This window comes from Meleagris gallopavo, chromosome 4 (genome assembly GCF_905368555.1).
Source record: "Meleagris gallopavo chromosome 4, MGAL_WU_HG_1.1, whole genome shotgun sequence".
NCBI lineage: Eukaryota > Metazoa > Chordata > Aves > Galliformes > Phasianidae > Meleagris > Meleagris gallopavo.
In genome coordinates this window covers 56,996,931-57,016,872 of record NC_139407.1, presented here as the reverse complement: position 1 = coordinate 57,016,872, position 19,942 = coordinate 56,996,931, and positions in this window count along the sequence as shown.

The following is a 19,942-nucleotide window of genomic DNA, read 5'->3' as shown; positions in this document are numbered from 1 at the left end:
GAAGCTTAAAATTATTCTTTTTATTTTTCTTAACTCTGTAAAGAGTTGGTAGGATGGCATGTTAATCTTTGCATATGGGTTTTGTATGCCTTATGCTTATGTTTAAGTCTATAATTTAAATCAGTCTGGTACTGAGTTGCTGTGTGATCTTAGGTAAGTCTATTTTAATCCTTCTCTCTATATTTTATACATAGGTTCTAGTTATGATGTGCTGGGATTCCTGACTGCAGCACAGCACTCACTATGCTCAGAAGAAAAAATTCTTATAGAATCACCAAGGTTGGAAAAGACCTCCAAGATCATCCAGCACAACCTCTCACTCAACACCAGTACTTCCCACTAAACCATGTCCCTTAGTACATCTAAATGTTTCTTGAACACCTCCAGGGACAGCGACTCAACCATGTCCTTGGGCAGCCCATTCCAGTGCCTAACCACTCTGTGTGTTATCTGTCTTATCGGTGTGTTATTTTCTGTTCCTCCATAACTTAAAAACTATACATTTCCAGCATTAAAATTATGTCTTTGGAAAACTATAGAACCAGAAAGCAAAACTTATGCTGAATGGTGGTAGAGCTCCTCCATTTCCCTGGAATGAAAACCATGCCATAGAATGAGGAACATAGACATTGATTGACACAAAGATAACTCAGAGGCATGCCTGTTGGTGTAGATGGAATGAGTGAGCTCTTTTAGAGAAATAGGCTAATGAGTCAGTGTAGATGTGGTGATTATATTTGTGCTTGTGACTGAGAGATGGCAACAGAAGGAAAGGAGAACTTAGTGGATCCACAGAGGATTTTTCCTACTCTGAAGGCAGGAAAAGTGAAGAAAACATAAGCTTTCAAGCAGGGTGTAGCTGGCAGTGTTAGAAGTAGCTGCCAGGCTTCAGAGAACAAGGATGGAGAGCTGGGGAAAAAGTAAGACAGAGAAAGTTTTAGAAAGGCTTTGACAAAAATGGTCTCAGTGGAGTAAAAAGAGAAAGGACTGGAGTAGATAATGAGGAATTAAAAGAAGGTATTTGGAAAGGAGAATGAATAGCCGGGGTTAGGACCGATCACTGACATGGAAATAGGGAAGAGGGAAAGAGATACCTAATGCTACAAAGAGAAAATAAAAATGGGTAAAAACAAACTGAAATGTTTTTGTGAAAACTTTTCAGTATTATCTTTTCCATATTTTATTATATTTAATTCAGATTCAGAACAAAATCAAGATTGGAAACGACAAAATCCTTTGTGAAATGGAACATCTGTCTCCTGCACAGTTCTCATTGCAAGTCAATGAGTTCTGTTTAAAATTGCTTTCTGCTTCCCATGTTTATCTGATGCCAGAGTGCTAAATAAATAGAATATTTTTGGCCATTTAAATCTTTGCACTTTTCTATAAACTGTTCTTGAAGAATTCTGAACCACTCAATGGTGGGACAAGTCTTTAATTTATTTATGAATCTCTCAGTGGCAAAATGGAAACAAGGAGTTCTCCAAAAAAACTTTCAGAGATGTAAGGGAGATTGTGTTCCCAGAAAATTCAGGAACTAATTTATTTCAGTCTAATTGCTGGAGATTTGGGTTCTTTAATTGGAATACTAGGTATCACTTGGCACTTGTAAGCTTCAAATATATCAACATATACTTTAGAAAATATGGTATGGTCTTTTCCTGAAAGGCAAGACACTTTGCTTTTACAGACTTATCACATGTCAGAGCAGTCAACTTCCATTTTTTCGAAAGAAGCTTCAAATCAGAGCAATTTTAACCAGTGATCTACTGACTTTCATTGTTGTCATGACAACATCACTGAGAATTTTACTGCACATCTTTTGCACACGGGCTTGGCTGGTATATGTATAAACAGTTTTCTTTTAAGATATTTCAGATGATGACATTAAGCTATATTAAAACATACTATTGCATCTCTAAAGGTACCATCAAATTTAGGTACATGCAAACTGAAATATGCCATATGTTTCTTCTGAGACTTGAGAGAAATGAAGTCTTTTTTTTTTTTTTTTTTTTTGTCTCAAGTAGAAATCAGATTACAAACTTTTATGTTACTCTCTCAGGAAGAAAGACAAGCATTTCTGCAAGAAATAGATTCACATACCATGAAAAGAAGGTGTGGAAAATTCTTTAAAGCCTCCTGTATTGCAAGGTACGAAATAAAATGTATGGACAATTTGTCATCTATCTCAAAATTTATGGATTCATTTTTCCTCTGCCGCAAGGAAACTGTGCCCACAGTGGGGAAAGGTCTATATGGGATGACTTCATGGCTGACCAGAATGGATATCTGGAAGCAATCATCAACCGCTGCGTTGCCTGGAAAAGGCTATCGCCCAGCGGCCAGCATGGCAATAGAAGCAGCTCTGCCAGTGTGTTGAAACACAGACTGGTAGTGCCTCATAGCACATCTCTTCACATCCTCTCCTTTTGTCAACGCAGGTGCTGCTTTGCACAACAAAAGATGGCCCCTAGTTTGTCACAGCACATTCACATCTCCTGAAACATGTAGTGTTTCTCTAACTTCAGTGCTCCTTGCTCCCTAGCATACTGTTAATCTGCAGGGAAAATACACTTTCAAAATCACTCTCCACTGCCAGAGATGCACCGTTGAGCCACTTTTCCACATGCTCTTAATATGCTTTTTGCTCTTGATGGCTGGAACAAGAGACTTTTCCTTTTAACTCTTTCAACCCCCAAATCGGATGAAAACTGCTTTCTGCTCATAGTTTTGCATGGTTCCTCGTCACTGCTCTGATTTTACTTCAGCAGATACAACACGAACTGGATAAAAGATCAGAACCACCATTTTCTTACAGCACAGCTCCTTTCCAAATAAGGTTCCATTTTCCTTCCTTCAGGAATTTTGGTAGTCCTGAGCAATGGCCTCTAATGCCTGCTAGTTTCTTGGTATTTCCAAACATGACTTTTTTCTAATGCACCGATTCCTTCATTTATTAGCTCCCCGTGTCAGGAGGAGCTCACAGTGCTCTTGCTCCCTGCTGATTTCCAGTTTCTGGCAAAGTACTAACAAAGTTTCATATCTCTTAATTCCACTGGCAGCTGCAAATAAATGCTTCTATTTTCATCTGCTCTTTGGGGAACTTCATGCAACAATTTCTATTCTATTCAGTATGGAAATGCCCCAGTTTCCTTGTGCTCCCTCAGAAAGTGAATAGAGTTTATAAGGAGAGGCAACATCTTTTATTAAATTAATGGATTGAGAAGAAAAATGCAGTGGAATTTTAGAGCACACAGGTATCTCTATATTTCTATACCTTGCAAAGAGAGCTGTGCTCATGTTGTTAACACATATCCATAATAACTCCTTAGCTGCCACACATCAAGAAATGTCTTCAGATATGAAGGAAGCAAAAGCTCATCCTGGTGGCACTGTCAGTAGAAGCTCCCCAGGAGGACTGAGGAAGGTTTAAGTCATTTCCAAGGAAAACAGAAATCCTCTCAGGTATCTGAATAGCACAGGTCTCAAAATAATGAATTTTAGAAAAAGCGATGCTTTATGTGAAAATTCATGGCCATATTTCCTTGTTGTTATTCTGCTGTTTAAAAATCAAATAGCAGAAACTTAGGCAGCCAAGTCACACAACAGGAGTAATGAACATTGATAGCAGGAGTGAATGGTTTGTGAGCAGTCTATAGCTCGAATGTTACTCATCCGGATTATTCAGAAAATACCAATGAATAACAAATGCTCAGGGAAAATAAGGGACAATTTAGTCAATGGTCCCATCTGCACTTCTCAAAGCGAGTTATTCAGAGGTGGCAGCAGCAGTGGTGGGAGTTTGACAGGAATGGAATCACTGGAATAAAATCTCATCTCAAAAGAAGTGATGGCAATAAAGGTAAACTATATAGGAGTGCAGATGAGACCCAGAGGCAGGCTCTCACTCTCATTAGTTATATACCATAGTGGCTTTGCTGTTAGTTACTCACTTCAGAATAAACTCAGAAAGCAGCTGATAGGTTACTCAGCACTCAGGAGTCCTTTACACAATCAACAAGAAGCAGAGAAAACTTGGTGGAGGTTTTATAAAGGGACAGAACAATAATGAGGATGTATGATCACGAGGATGTACACTGTGGTGAGGTAAATAAATAATAGAAAAAACGTACTTAGGTAAAGTGCAGAAATGAAATTCTTGTCTAGGACTAATGGGAGACAGAGTCTATCCAGTTCTAAAGTGAGTGAGATGCTGGGATCATAAATAATGGCAAACCTTTGATCTCTGGACCCAGAAGAAACATAGGCTACAGAGTGATGCAGTGCTTCTGTTAATTAACAGAATAAGATGGTACTGACATGCTTATGTTGTTTACAAATGCCCCTAACTGCTGCTTTAGGCATTATACCACAATGCAGGGGAGTGGGAGCACAGCTCCAGCATGTGTCCAGAGAAACACCTTACTGTGGGTGACCAGGCAGAGGGAGCAAGTTTGCCCCACAGCTTCAGAACATGTGAGCAAGGCTGGGGCTCTCATGAATTGAAAGCCCAGCTATTTTCTGTAAATGACACTGCCTCCTTTGCATCCAGCAGCCCTCGTGGTTGGAAACCAAATAGGTGTAGTTCCTGCTTTTCACATAAGAGAGCAAACATCTCTATCGCAAGCTATAGGCATTCCTGCACTGAGGACTGCCTTTTGCCATTGCCTAGCAAAGCTGTAAATGCCATCAGTAGTCTGATGCCAGATTATTAAATTATAGAATCATAGAATCATTAGGTGAAGCCCTTAAGGTCATCAAGTCCAACCATCCTCTAACACTAGTTAACAATAAGTCCACAACAAAGCCACATCCCTGAATGTTTCATATACATCAACTGTATTTCAGCCTTCTTAGGAATAAGGAGTATTCCTTCTTTCCTTCCTTCCTTTTGCTCTATCTTTTTGACTGCAAACAGTGTCTAAGTTATTTTTCTTCTGTTTCCCCTGCACAAATCAGCCCATGGAGACTTTATCAGGTGGCTCATCTAGAAAGTTTAAGAATTTGCACTGATTATCCTCCTGCATGAAAGGTAGAAAGCTTTTTTAGTGTTTTTGTTCTATTCTGGGGGAATATCAGAACTGCATTCTGCCAAGAAAGTGAGTAAATCTGTCCCCAGGCAGAAAGTAAAGGTGCAGAGCCCTGCCCTGGTGTGCCATGGAAGTGAAGCCAGTAGCAAGGGCTACTGGTTTTGGCTCCAGAAAAAGGTAGGATTTATAACGGACTTTGTGTAACATTTCTTTTTACCTAGTACTAAATTGTTTTCTGCTCAGCTGGTCATCTGAATCACTAGTTTTATGAATCTAATTCTTTCTTAAGCTTTAAGAGCTTTAATATATGCATCTTCCATAGAGTTCCAGTTTCCCTCTGAAGGGCAGGAATAGATTCATGACCACCTTAGCACTTTATTGCAGTAGCTCTTTTTTACTACATAAGGTAAAAGCTACCTTCACTAATCTAAGCAGTTTTATGAAATCTATGACTAAAAAAAATTAAAAAGCTGTACACCGAAGCATAGACAAATACCACAATGAGTAGGGCAAGAAAATACACACAGAGCCCCTCTATGCCATTTCTGTGACATGTACCCAGGGACTTCTCCAATCACTCACCTGCACAGCCAGGTTATTCTTCTTTCAGCATATAGCAAGGTTCAGTTTTGCTCATAATCTAATAAATAATATGTTCACATGAAGCAATGTCTGTCATGTTGTCATATTAGTCTTACAAAGTGATACACCAGAGCTTTCTTACTTCATAGGAATCAATCTCTCTGCACTACCAGAGGCAACCCAAATCCATTTAAAAAGAAATGTGTAAGTGTAGTCTCATGTACTGGAGGAAAAGCTTGTAACAAATGCCATTCACGTTTGTCTTGTAGTTTGTGATTCCAGCATCTTGCTCAAAAAACCGAACAATAGCACCCATGTGAAAAATTGCTGCCTTGATGGCCAAGAATATACATTACATAGACATTATCTAGTCAACAGCATGCAGTCTGCAAAGCATTATAGATTATGGCCCCCAATTTGTACTCCAAACAGTGTACCAAATATTTTGATCATTGCTGTTCATTAAAATTGTATCTTTAACTCCTCTTCCTATCTCACTATCAGCTTCCACTAAACACATAAGATAGATGAGTGGAAGTAGAAGCCCACGCTGTTCTGAGATTAAATAAGAAGATGATGAAAGGTCTTATAGTGAATGAGGAAATAACCCAGGTGTTGTAGACAGGCGATAATGCAAATACTTGGGAAATGAATGAACTCTCATTTTTTGAGCTGGCAATGTTTATGAAAAAGTATAAAATGCTCGGATGTTCACAAATAAATTCTAAATTCTATTACTACTCATTTTAAGCTGGAGATTCCCAGTATGGTCATCTGAAGATTATCTTGTTTACAAAGAAATTTCTTGTGAACACTCTCACAGAAATATCCATTTATCTGTCATATGAGTTTTATCTTTCTCACCCTGTTTTCCAATTATGCCAGAGCTATCGCACCAAAGGCAGAGCAGCACTTTTTCTTTTCAACTTCCCTGCTTCTATAAACGCTATAATGATGTCCCTCCATTCCTCTTCAAAAAACCATAGTAAAATATATAAATTAGATAATCCAGAGACTCCGTCATCTCTGTGATATGATGAGAAAAGAACAACGTAAAACACATGGATGGCTCTTCTGGGCTGGCTGCTGCAGAAAGGTTGGGACAGGTCCCTTGGGAGTGACATACGTCCCTGGGTCCAGGGGATTGAGATAGGACATTCTGTGTCCCAGAGATGGAAAGGTCCAGTATAACGATACCAAGTTCCATATTGTGAATATTTTGGGAATATTTTCTCATTCCCTTTAAAAAGAAAAGTAGTCAACAACCTAAAGACAGTCAAAGCATAGGATCTTGTGGTTTTCCCAGCACCACTGAAGTGGTGGGCTGCAGAGTGGAGAATTAAACTTCTGTGCTACTGGTTTATCTACTAGACAACCATCTTATTCCATGCAACAATATGACTTAATCAACTGCCCTCATACTACCAGCACCTCTCTGCCTGGCTGCACAGAGGTTTTTTTCTTCCCTCTTCCCATGGGAGAGGGTAGCCCTAAGCACTGGTCATACTGGTAGCTTACTGGGGTGATCTGTGCCTTACTACTTCTTCCATGGGGTAGTATTCGTCTGTTTAGCATGGTGACCAAATGACTCAATGTTCATGTGCAGTTGGCATTCCATTGAAAACTAGCCCTGAAAAAAATCCTTGTAGTTGAAATAGTAGTCTCCTTATAGTCTTCTTTTTCTCTTAACTTCTGTTTTCCTAAATAGCAGCAGGAATCTCAGTAAGATCCATGTTAAAATAATGATAAGGCATAACCCATGCATCTACAAGCACCTGTTCTTTTGAGTGTATTTATATAAACACATTTCTCAGTTTCAGCAGTTCCTATGGTATATGTTCCCATGCTGCCATTTTATATCTACTCTCTAGAATTCTGAGGGAAAAAAGTTAATTTTCTTTAAATGCTTTCTTTTGCACATGTTCTCCCTTGTGAAAGGGCCTTTCTGAGGGCTCAATGTAGCTCCTGAGGAGTTCAGCAACAATAGGAAGACATTGTTAGTTTGTATAGCCAGGATGTGGTTCCATTATTTATAAAGTATTTCAATTGTCTGATGTCATTCAAATTTTCTTTTATTCAGTGCAGGCTACCTACTTCTCTGTGGTGGGAGAAAGAAAACAACCCTTCTTTGCAATCAAACTGTGCGATATGATTAGGTCTGCCAGAGTCCTTGGTGCATTCTCAAAACACTGAAATAGTGGTCCCTGAGGACCAGTCCATTGTATATCATTCCTCTCAGTACGGGCAGCTGATAGAAGTCATAGCCTAAAGAAGTTGCACAATCTGAAAAACAAACATACTAGCAGGGGAATGAAGTGGAAAGCAAGAGCAAAGAAAAACAGCATGAAAGAAAGAGATATAATTGGGAAGGGGAAAAATAGTCCAAAGGAAAAATAGATCCCAAGTAAATAGAAATGATTTTAAAAAATGAAAAAAAAACAAACAAACAAACAAAAAAAACCACCACCAAACCCACAAATCAAGAAAATAAGTCAATAAAACGAGGTAGAGCTATAATGCATGCTATGAAAATGAAGGAAACTCGCAAAAAGAATAAAATAAATTTTCGCTCCAAAAATCAAGTCCAAAGAGAACGGAGTAACCAAGGAGCAAGGAGCAACATAGAGGAGGAAATTCAAGATTAAGAAAAAAAATTGTAAAAAAAAATTTTATATATATATATATATATATATGTCTAGAATAAAATCTGAAATAGCCTAAAGGAATTAAGAACTCTCTACCCTTGACATTTTAAGAGATGTAGCTTGCCATCAGTACTATCCACAAAATATGCAAATCAGAAATTCACTGGGTTTCATATGTTTTTATCATTGAAGACTGATCTGTTCTTATTGCACACATAAGTTATATGATACCATTTCTGTTTCTTTTTGGATAGTTTTACTCTTAAAGCAAGCTTTAGGTGCAAACAATTGATTGTGACTTCCAGTCTACGCTTATCTAGCATCTGGGAATGTCAAAAATGAGGCCCCATTGACTTCCTGGAAGTGAGTTTTCACCTATGAAACAGTCTTTCAGTGAAGTTTCCCACCAACAAAAAGATTTTTCCAGAATATTCACAAAAAGCAAACACAAATAAGACAAACCCATCACTAAAGTGAAGGTTTTGGAAAGGTCAAAAAGGGATTGCATTTTTTTTTTCTGCTACTTTAACTGAGAGCTATCTGAAAGAATAAGTAATTCAAAATATAGCATTGTTTTGTTTTGTTTTTTTGTATGCATAATTTATTCCTTCTGCCAATCAATGTATTTTGGGGTTGATAGTTTTTAACTCAAAATTGACTTAAAAATTTAGAAGTTTAACAAGCAGGGCACCACAAGAAAGCTAATTTCCATAAAATAAAATAAAATAAAATGAGATATTCTATGCAAGGAAACCCACAATTTTTTGAGAACTTCTAGTGACAAAATGAGTTTCAAAAGAATTTTATTACTACTGAACTGAGGATTTTGTAAGCAGTCAGTACTACATTAGTGGGAGTCCAACTTTCCACTTTAGATACTGTATAGAAAACCCAGGAGGGGGCCATTCTATGGTGACAAAAACACTTTTTTTTTCAAACATTCTTTTGTAAATTAAATGACTCATTTGGACATGACCATTTCACCAGTTCTGACTGCTTTGGTTAAAGTGTTCCCACAGGAACACTGAAAATCAGCACTCCAGTTATAGATAGATACCTTTGGCAATTACCTTTTTCCCCCCATCAGAAATACATTGGCAAAGCGGTCCAAGAACGACAGAGGACAGCCACAACTGAGGAGACTGGAGCCTTGTGGGGAAGGACTGGTTCAGCCTAGAGAATGGGTGGCTTTAGGGGATACAGCAGCAGCCCCCAGTGACTACAAGGATGACATCAAGGAAATGGAGCCTGGCTCTTTACAGCAATGCATGAAAACGAGGAACAATAGACACTGAAATAAGAGAAAATTCAGAATGGAGAAAGGGAAACTTTTTTCTCCCTGACAACTGTTCACCCGAGCAGAACAGACTGCTCACAGATGCTTTGCGGTCCCCCCATCCTCACATGTTTTCAAAACCTCTCTGATGCAGACCTGAACAACCTGAGCTGAACACAAGCTGCCCCTAGTCTGAGCAGGGAGTCGGCCTAGAGACCTCTTGAGGTCCCTTCCACCCTGAGATTTTCCATGACCCTGTGCTTTAATGTAAATTACCAGTGACCATGTTACCACTGAGAATTACAACAGGCTTCACATAAACTACTGTGAGCAAAGCTCAAGTACAAACATGCTTCTGCTTAGAGCAAAGATGACAAAGCCTTAAGTTTGTCAATTATGTTGATATCTATTTAAGACATTTCAGGACTTGAATCATCTCAGACACTCAAAAATCTGCTTGACCAGGACCTGCAGGTTGCAGCATTCACCCATACGATAGTAGTATAATAATCAAATCCAAGGGTTATAAGGATCTCTGACAGAAGTGCTAAAATATTCATGAACACAAGTGTCACCAGGAAAAGAGAAACAAGGAATAACAACAGAAAAAAACAAGTTCAACTAGAGTTATGCATCACAGTTACACCATATAAACCAGCATAAGTAATACTTTCTACAGAGGACTAGACATAGAGCTTTATGCCATGCTGCAGGTAAAATTATTTTAGAATTAATATGACTACCTGAATGATCTATGATGTCCTATTTACCATTTTAGTGTTTTTTTTTCAAACACATTTTATGTCCTCTGTTGCAAGCACTCTTCAACCCTCTTTCTAGCTTAAGTCTAAGGACTGCTGACTTCTTTGTACAATTCTTATCTAGAAAGGTTTGAACTGCAGCCCCAGGCTATCGCTACTACTCATAGAGAAGTACAACCTACAAAGGGTATAAATCATGACATATTACACTCCATCCAGCTTCCAGACTTGCCTCCAAAGATCCATGAGTGTTATAGTATTCACTGTAATAATAGTAATAATCTTTTCCTTGGGCTGTGCACAGCTTAGCATCCCTGGTAAGCAACACACTGTGGTAGAAAAATCTCTTCAGCCATAACCAAAATTAGGTGTTTCTCTTCTAAAAAACAGCTATCATTATCTTCAGCTGGGCACAGGAAGGATTAGAACCTTTACTCCTAGTCCTGTGACTGATGTAAGAGGGGACAAGCAAGAGCTGCTTTCCAGCACTTTTAAGATGACACCCATCAGAGATATTGTGAGCAATTTCCATGATTTTCATGCAGCCTAGGAGGTCAGTTTTGATATTCACCCTCCCAGAATGTTCGTCCTACTTGTCCTTCCTTTAACACATTGTATTTTCTTCTTTTAGAAGTAGCTTGCTGTTCTTTGTGAAACTCTGTCAAAGATATTGTTCATACATCTGGTTAGTTGTCACAGGTAATCTGCTATTTTTGCTAATGGCTATGGGTATCTAAAATTGTTTTGCATCTCTAGGCTCCCTAAATAGAAGTGTTGTTTACACTGTGCTCATTTCCTATTTTATTACTGGTGTAATTGTTTAGTTGTGAAGATTAACTGAGTCTTAGGGCCTCTTAATGTAAACAACCTCACAGAAGAAGAAAGAGAAGTTGGTATAGTTTATCTGAGATCTAAAAAAAATTCTTTAGATGTTTTTTTTTTTAGTGAGCAGTGGCATGAATGCCTTAAAAATTCTCACTGTACGATGTCAGAAGAGTATCAGAAAAGGTATAATAAAAAAACATTCTATGATAAATTGTTCTTACGATATAAGCATTACATCTTTTTATTATATTTACGCATAATTCAATTTGCTGTTTAAGGACAAAGCTATGTCAGAGACTCCTCTGGTTTGTCCAGTGGTTCAGACAAGCATGCTTGGCCATCTGAAATGTAAAGAAAAAGACCATTACATTTCCCAAGGAACCACAGTACTCCCTAATGTTTATAAGCCATCCTTACGCCTGACGCAATAACAGGAGAGAGAGATATTATGTATAAAACAATTAGAGCAGATATGCCTGAGATGGCTCACTGCAGCTGACCATGGTATCTGCAATGCCTGCTTCACAAGTCAGGCTGAGCCCAAAAGCTGAATAGTTATGTCTTGGATATATGCTTTTGGGTACCCTTTAGCTGGGTGTTACTTTGCTGAGGTGTTGACATGCTTTTAGCTGCCTGAGATTTCCAGAAGACCTGAGGTCTTCAGTAGAAGCTACTGATGGAAAAAATGTATCTCCATTGCACAATGCTCTATTGATCTGCCAGGCCTAACTTTTTCTGAGTGCTCATAACTAGATGAAGAGGGACATTCTATCCCAGCAAGCAGTCCCCATCGCTGGCTTCTGTTGCTCCTAATCCTCTGAGACTGATGCAGCGGAGGAGTTCCTGGCTGGGATTATAGCGTAGCTTTGCAGTGTCATTGGTGATACAGCTATGTATGTTCAGCAAACAGGCATCAGGGAATTCTGGCAGAGATGTTAGTGCTCAGATGATTATAAGGCAGCTATTGAGAAACTAGTATGATAACTGAAACAGATGATACTAAAATGACCATCACAGACCAAACCCTTAATTCTTAATATGTATCATTACTTCACACCACAAACTACACAGAAATGCAAAGACACACACTCATTGCTAAGGTCCAAGCTTACACAGTTACACTGGGATGTGGTGCACTTTACATGTTTTTAAGGCATTCCATAGTGCTGCACAGTCTTTAAAGAAAGACTAAAAGGAAAAAAAAAAAAAAAAAAAAAAAGGGGATATTGAAGGGAAGGATTGAGATCCTAGTTTTCCTACTTGCAAAAAATTTTTTGGGAGAGACTGGGAGACTGGAAGACCTGATCTGCCACAGTTGGTACAAATGTTTGCAGTTTTAATGTTGCACGGAGTGAGGAGCTGAACCAAATGGATCAATTATAGAGAAGACATGAGGAAAAAACTGTAATTTTCATGTCTGGATTCCCACTTACATCAAAGGTGGGACTTTGGACAAGAAGCTGAAATTAATATCCATGTGTAACACTAATTGACATTTTTACGCCTAAGAACTCCACCTGCCATCAGAAGAGCTGGTTATTTTGTTCTCAGTGTTCGTGAATGCTACATTACCTACCTTTGTCTGTCTCATATTTTAAGTACTATCACGATACATCTTCATCATGTCTTCATTACACACCTGTATTTCCCTATCCTGTGCGTTCTCTCCTCAGTACAGAGAATGAGGCTCATTTAGACAATAGTTACTCAATACATTTTCATTTTTGTTCTTTGTAGCGATTCCTACCTTTTTTACTCTCTTCTGCAAACAGAATACTTTTTATTTTTAAATTGAAACTTATTTGTATATGCTTCCAGCTTCCCACAAACTTGATTTTCATCATGCTTTTAAAAGATGAGTTATGTCACATGCGTTCTGCAATTGGCAAGTAAAAATGCAGAGAGAACAAGGTAAAAGACAGAATAATTGAGTACTTCTCAAGCACATAATGTGATGCAGTATTTCACATGTTCAGAGCCCTGCTCCTGTTAATGTCCATTGCAGCTGTGAATGTTACATTTCTCACTTTCCTGCCAAATTTCGAGTGCCTTCTCTAAGGACAAGAGTTTATGAAAGAAGAGGTCACCAGCATTTCTAACACAAATGAAATGTAGCCTAATTCTGAGAAATGCAATGAACTCTTCTAAGTAAAATATTTTAAAAAAGAAAAATCAGTTGAAGGCAGTTACAGGCATATAACATTTCAGTTTTAGGATCTGACAATTCATACAAAAACATAAAAGTCTTATGGTGGTGTTTTCCTGAAAGCATCAGCTGCTGCTAAAGAGCACTCCTCCATAAAAGTCATTGAGTACATGATAACCTAAGGGTCGTGTTGGCTTCTATTTTAGTCCCGAAAAGAATGTCTGGTGCTAAGAATGTTTCTCTGTTCCTTACAACTAGGAAAAATACTGCTTCTCAGATCTGTAGCAAGATGTCTTTTTATATGAACTTTCAGTTTTAGACTAGATTTGGAAATTTCATTCCTTAAAATATTTCAGAATTCACTTCCTAAAATTCAAGCATTTCATGGACAAAAAGGTTGTGCTTAAATCTCTCTAAAATTTTTGTGCAAATATGAACAAGACTTAGTAGTGTTTATATTAGATTATTAATATATGTATTAATGAGAAGCCTTATATTTTTGCTCTTTCCATACCATGTTTTCCAACATGATCTCCTTTTTCAAGGAAAAAAATGGTCTTGTAGTTAAGGCATTCAAGTGGGATTCAGAGCACATGAATTCAATTCCCTTGCCTGCTTGAAAACTGCTCCATGTGGTGGATTTGTTCCATCTTGATACATTTTCCCATCTGTCAGATGGCCACTGTAGTGTAAAGGCTGCCACCTGGCAAGTTTCTAACTGGCTCACAAGGCTTTATTCTTATCTCATCATCTGCTGGTGAGGCAACTCAACCTGCCAGTTTCACACCATCTAAGATGTGATGGAGTCAATGGACACGCACCTGGCGGGTGACCTGTTTGTGCATCACAACTGCTGTACAATTCAAATGCTAGAGATACATATAATGCAGTCTTTCCAACACATCTCAGGTCTACCAGAGATGAGTGGAAATACAATTACACATATGCCCCAATAATTTCTGAAGGTTTCTAGTTCTTTTTTTTTTTTTTTAATTTTTAAAAGAGGACTGTTTCAGTGACTTTTGAATTCTAGAATCTTAATATTGATACAAATATTTGTGTATTTATGTAAAACAAAACATCATTTCTCCACTAAAACTTATTTTCCTTAAGCTTAGATCATATTGTTTGCATTTTGGTAAAAATCTCTTCTCAGCACTGATTTTAGAATGGTTATAAATAAATCTACACCACTTTTGTATGTACTGTATTGCTATATTGCTCTAATTAATCTTGATATAATCACCAGGAAGTGCGTTACCTTTTCACTCTTTTGTGTTTAATGGATCCCAACTCACATTTTTTGCAGATAATGGGAATGCAATGAGTATTCTGACAATTCTCTTTATATGAATCTTTATTCATTTTTACACTAGAAATAATGACAAACATTTATACAATCCTACATCTGAACTAAATAGATGAATTCAACATTTCCACTCTGAATTTCTGCTTATGATGCCATGAATATATTTCCTGTTTTCTTTATTTCTCCAAAAGGATGCCATCCATTCTCTCACCATAAAAGCTGTAATCTAAAGACTGCTGATTGCAGTGTGATTGGTAGTACAATGTTATTTTATTGACATACAGGGTTAAGAAAGTATCATGGAAGTGAATAGATTTTGAATATATCTAGTTGTTTGATGTCAATTACTAAGAAGGACCAATTATAATGTGAGCAATTATGGACTTTTTTTTTTATTTTCTGCTCTGCAAAGCAGGTTTGATTTTTCTTTCATTTATCCTAGCTGTGTTCTGATTGAACTTCACCAACTTCACTGAAATTATACTGTTTTCAGCCTTAGTTAAAGGTTAGATTCTATTTATGTTTGCCAGAATTAATTACTCTTGAGTGGCATGACTCAAATTTAGAGAAAAGTAAAAGGAAATGCTATCGTTTAGTATATGTTAGATCAGATTCACTTCAAACTTTGCAATACTTCTCCACAGAATTCTTGAGATAGTCTTTGAGAGAGATCATGATCCGGTGAGACCTTACAAGATTTAGCTCTTGTATTGTCACATCTCAAAGAGATCTGAAGACCAGCCAAGAAACAATAAACATTGTTTGCTAAGGAAGAAGAATGAATATATAATTTATAGTGTATGATTATTATTTAATATTAATTCTTAGGGCTGCAAGAAAACGATTAGACTGTCAACTTGAAGATGTTGCAAGGTCAATGTACCTATCAGAAATACCATGAATGACTGAGATGACCTAGGAAACCATAAAAAAGACAATTTTTTTTGTCTTGATATAACAAAAGTAGGGTCAATGGGAAAAAAAAAACAATTAAAGAAATTGTTCATTTTCAAGGAGACTGCATTGGCAAAAAGAAGGTCCAAAGAGAGGACTAAGAAACCAGACAGAATCACAGAATAATCAGGACAATTAATAAAACCAATTTCATAGATTGTGACACACATCTTTGTTACTGCTGTGGTCAGGACTGGGGTAGGAACAGGCTGCTTTCTTTTATGTGCTAGGGACCACTGAGGAGACTACAATGTGTCAGAGCCTATTCTAAACCTCATGTCATCAATGTCTATTCACCACTTGGTATTATTAACATTTTATTACGTTATTGATTAATAGGTTTTGTTTAGACAATGAAAGATTATTGAAGACTTAGACCAGAAATAAGGTTGCAAAGCTCTAGGTGCTACATACATCCAGCCATTCTCACGGTCTATGAGTGACAGCAGTTATCACTTGTAACAAATGCATTATGCCTTAGCCTACCCTGGTCAAGCCATAGTTCATCACTGAGTTTCAGACAGTCCTTAGGGAGTAATATTTATTGATTTTTCTGAATTCAATCTACATGGCAAAGTAATAAGATACACAACTTCACTTTTTTTTTTTTTTTTTACAGTTGCTCAATGAGAAGTGCTCTTCAGAGTTTAAGTGTCAGTGTTTAAAGATCAACTGTCCCGTGACCAAGTATTTTTAGATATTTAAAAAAAAAAATAATAATTTGAATTCATGCCGCCACACTTCTAGTTCCTTTGGAAGCAGATAATCATCCAGTAGAGGGAGCAAAAGCTACCTTGAAAATGACTAAAGAGCAGTCGAATTCTGTTAGTTGAATAATTTATTGTACAATTCTTGTATCTTTTGAATAAATTATTCAGAAAATATATATTTCCATTACTCACCAATGTCTAGTGCTCCTGGAATAATTCACAACTATATTAACCACAAATTTTACCCAGCGAATTCAATTATTCTGTGAAATAAAACATCCGAGCTCCAAACCGTGCAAAAACTACAGAAAGTGATGCCAAAAGCAAATAAAGACATAATCAGCTAACTATTCAGATAACTTATCTGATAACAGAGCATATGAGCAACCACATATTTATTTTAGTGGTAGGACAGTGGATCAAAACAAGAATAAAAGAAAAATAATTATTGGAACTGACAAAAAAAAAAACAAAAACAAAAAAACAAAAACAAAAACCAAGAACAAAACACTGTAATAGCTGTTTCTAACAGCCATCCCTATGCAACAGAAGAAATACTCTACATATTAAGATGAAGAACATGACACAAAATGGTAATTTAAAAGTTTTACTATTAAATGATGTTAGTATTACGAAGGAAAAATATTTCATAGGATCATAGAATCATTTAAATTGGAAGGGATCCTTAAAGGTCATCTAGTTCAACTCCCCTGCAAGGAACAGGGACATGTACTGTGGCCCATCTTGTTTAATATCTTTATTGACCCAGATGAGGGGATTGAGTGTACACTCCATAAGTTTGCAGATGACACAAAGCTGGGAGGTAGCATCAATCTGCCTGAAGGTAGGGAGGCCCTTCAGAGGGATCTAGATAAGTTGGATCATTGGGCTGAGGTGAATGGGATGATGTTCAACAAGGCCAGGTGCTGGGTCCTGCACTTTGTCCACAATAACCCTATGTAGTGCTATAAGTCTGGGGATGAGTGGCTAGATGACTGTGAAGAGGAAAGGGAACTGGGGGTATTGGTTGATGCTCGGCTGAATATGAGCGGACAATGTGCCCAGGTGGCCAAGAGGGCCAATGCCATCCTGTGGCCAGCAGCAGCAGAGAAGTAATAATTCCCCTGAGTACCCTTACCAGTACTCAGTACTGGTAAGCCCGTACCTCAAGTATTGTGTTCAGTTTTGGGCCCCTCACTACAAGAAAGACATTGAGGCCCTGGAACATGTCCAGAGAAAGGCAACGAAACTGGTGAGGGGTCTGGAGCACAAGTCTTATGAGAAGTGGCTGAGAGAGCTGGGATTGTTTAGTCTGGAGAAGAGGAAGCTCAGGGGAGACCTCATTGCACTCTACCACTTCCTGAAGGGAGGTTGTGGTGAAGAGGGGTTTGGCCTCTTCTCCCAGGCAACAAACAGGACCCAAGGAAATGGCCATAAGTTGTGCCAGAGGAGGTTTAGACATAAGGAAGAACTTTTTCTCTCAGAGTGGTCAGGCACTGGAATGGCCTGCCCAGAGAGGTCGTAGAGTTGCCATCCCTGGCAGTGTTCAAGAGGCGCCTGGATGAGGAGCTACGAAATATGGTTTAGTGCTTGTGGTAGCAATAGTAATGGGAGGATGGTTAGACTAGACAATCTTGCAGGTCCTTTCCAACCTTGTGATTCTACGATGTACAGCTACATAAGGTTCTCAGAGCCCCATCCAACATGATCTCGAACATCTCCAGGGATGGGACAGCCACCACCTCTCTAGTATATCTGTTCCAGTGTCTCACCACTCTTAATATAAAAAGTTTTTTCTTATATCCAACTGTAGACCCTTGGAAGCAAGAAAAAAGCATCTGATAAATTCTTTGTGATACTGGGCAAAATGTTGCTAGCAATATCAATAACCATACATAAGAAACAGTTAACTCACCCAGCTAGTGATAGGGCCTCCAGCTACAGAACACTCCTTATTAGAAAGCAGCCTTCATACAGATGTTCTCCTTTCAGAAGCTGGCCTTAAATGAGCCCAGGAAGGTCATGTAGGAAGCACATGTGAATTACTTGCCCCTCCTTCACCAGGTGCTCAGTCATCAGTTCAGGCTGTGACATAACAGTTCTGTTACACCAACATAAATCTTCTCTTTTTTAGTTTGAAACCATTTCCCCTTGTCCTACTGCAACAGGATTTGCTATGGAGTCTGTCCCCTTCTTTCTTACAGCCCCCTTCAGATACTGAAAGGCCACCCTCAGGTCTCCCTGAAGCCTTCTCTTCTCCAGGCTGAACAGCCCCAGTTCTCTCAGCCTGTCCTCATAGGAGAGGTGTTCCAGCCCTTGGAGCATTTTTGTGGCCTTCCTCTGGACATGCTCCAAAACGTCTATGCCTCTCCTATATTGAGGACTCCACATCTGCACACAGTACTCCAGGTGATGTCTCAGCAGTGCAGAGTAGAGGGGCAGGATTACTTCCCTTGACCTGCTGGTCTTGCTTCTTTCGTTGCAGCCTGGAATATATTTCTTTCTGGGCTGCAAGTGCAGATTGCTGGCTCATGTCCAGCTTGCCATTCACTAGTACCCCCAAGTCCCTTTCAGCAGGGATCTGCTCTATCCTCACATCCCCCAGCTTTTACTGTTATGGGTTGCCATTACCCAGGTGCAAGACCTTGTTCTTGGCTTTGTTGAACCTCATGAGGTTCCTTTTGGGCCTGCAGAGGCACTCTGTGAACTGCAGAGTGCACTCTATCCCACTGTTGCTGTCACTGATGAAGATATCAGAGTATTGGTCTCTGTACTGACCACATGGTTCACTACTCATCACTGACCTCCATATGAACACTGAGCCACCACTCTCTAGGTATGAACTTGTAACTAGCTCTTTGTTCACTGAACAGGGGTTTGAGGGTCCCCACTAGCACTCTTTCCCTCTAACCTAGCTATGCTGTCCCACATCTTCTCCTCCTTCAAACCTAGTTCAAAGCCCTACCGATGAGCCATGCTTGCTTTTCCCCAAGGACCCTCTTACCCCTTTCAGAGAGGTTCTTTCTATGTTGTTGTGAATTGATAGAAATAACAATTATGTCTTAAATTTTCACTGATGCTTGGGCTTAAACAGCTTATGTAATGAAAGCTGGATATTAATCTCATTAGACGAGGGAAGGAGAACTGCAAGGAAAGAAAAAAACATGTCCCTTTCTAGCTTCTTTCTCAGACTGAACATGGCAGAAAGAGGTGCTATTTCAGAGTTAATGAGGCATGGGAGAGAGTGACTGAGATGTAGAACCATGAAAAATTCGAAACCCTCAGCCACACCAAAGTCCTAAACTTCTAAAATTCCTGGAAGCAAACCTGCTTTGAGCGTATTTCATTTCCAGTGTGAGTGTTGTCAATAATGGTAGGATATTAATCCCAGGGATCAAAATAACTACTTGCATAGCAGATATGCATCATCAGCCTACAGTAGACCAACAGAACTGCTCTACATGTATTTAAACTCTGTTCTACTTTGTGGCAAAGCTAATTAAAGCTATACCTGATTGGCTTGCTTTAGTATTTTGTATGTGTATTTATTCAACCATTAAGATCTGTGTCATGGCTGGTACTTGTTTTTTTTTCCCAGGAAAACAATGTCAGCAGGCAGTTGCTATTGAAGCAGAAGGCTCAGAAGAGACCATGCAGGCAGGAAAAAAAAAGACGGATGGTTTGTTTTCTTTTCTGATTTT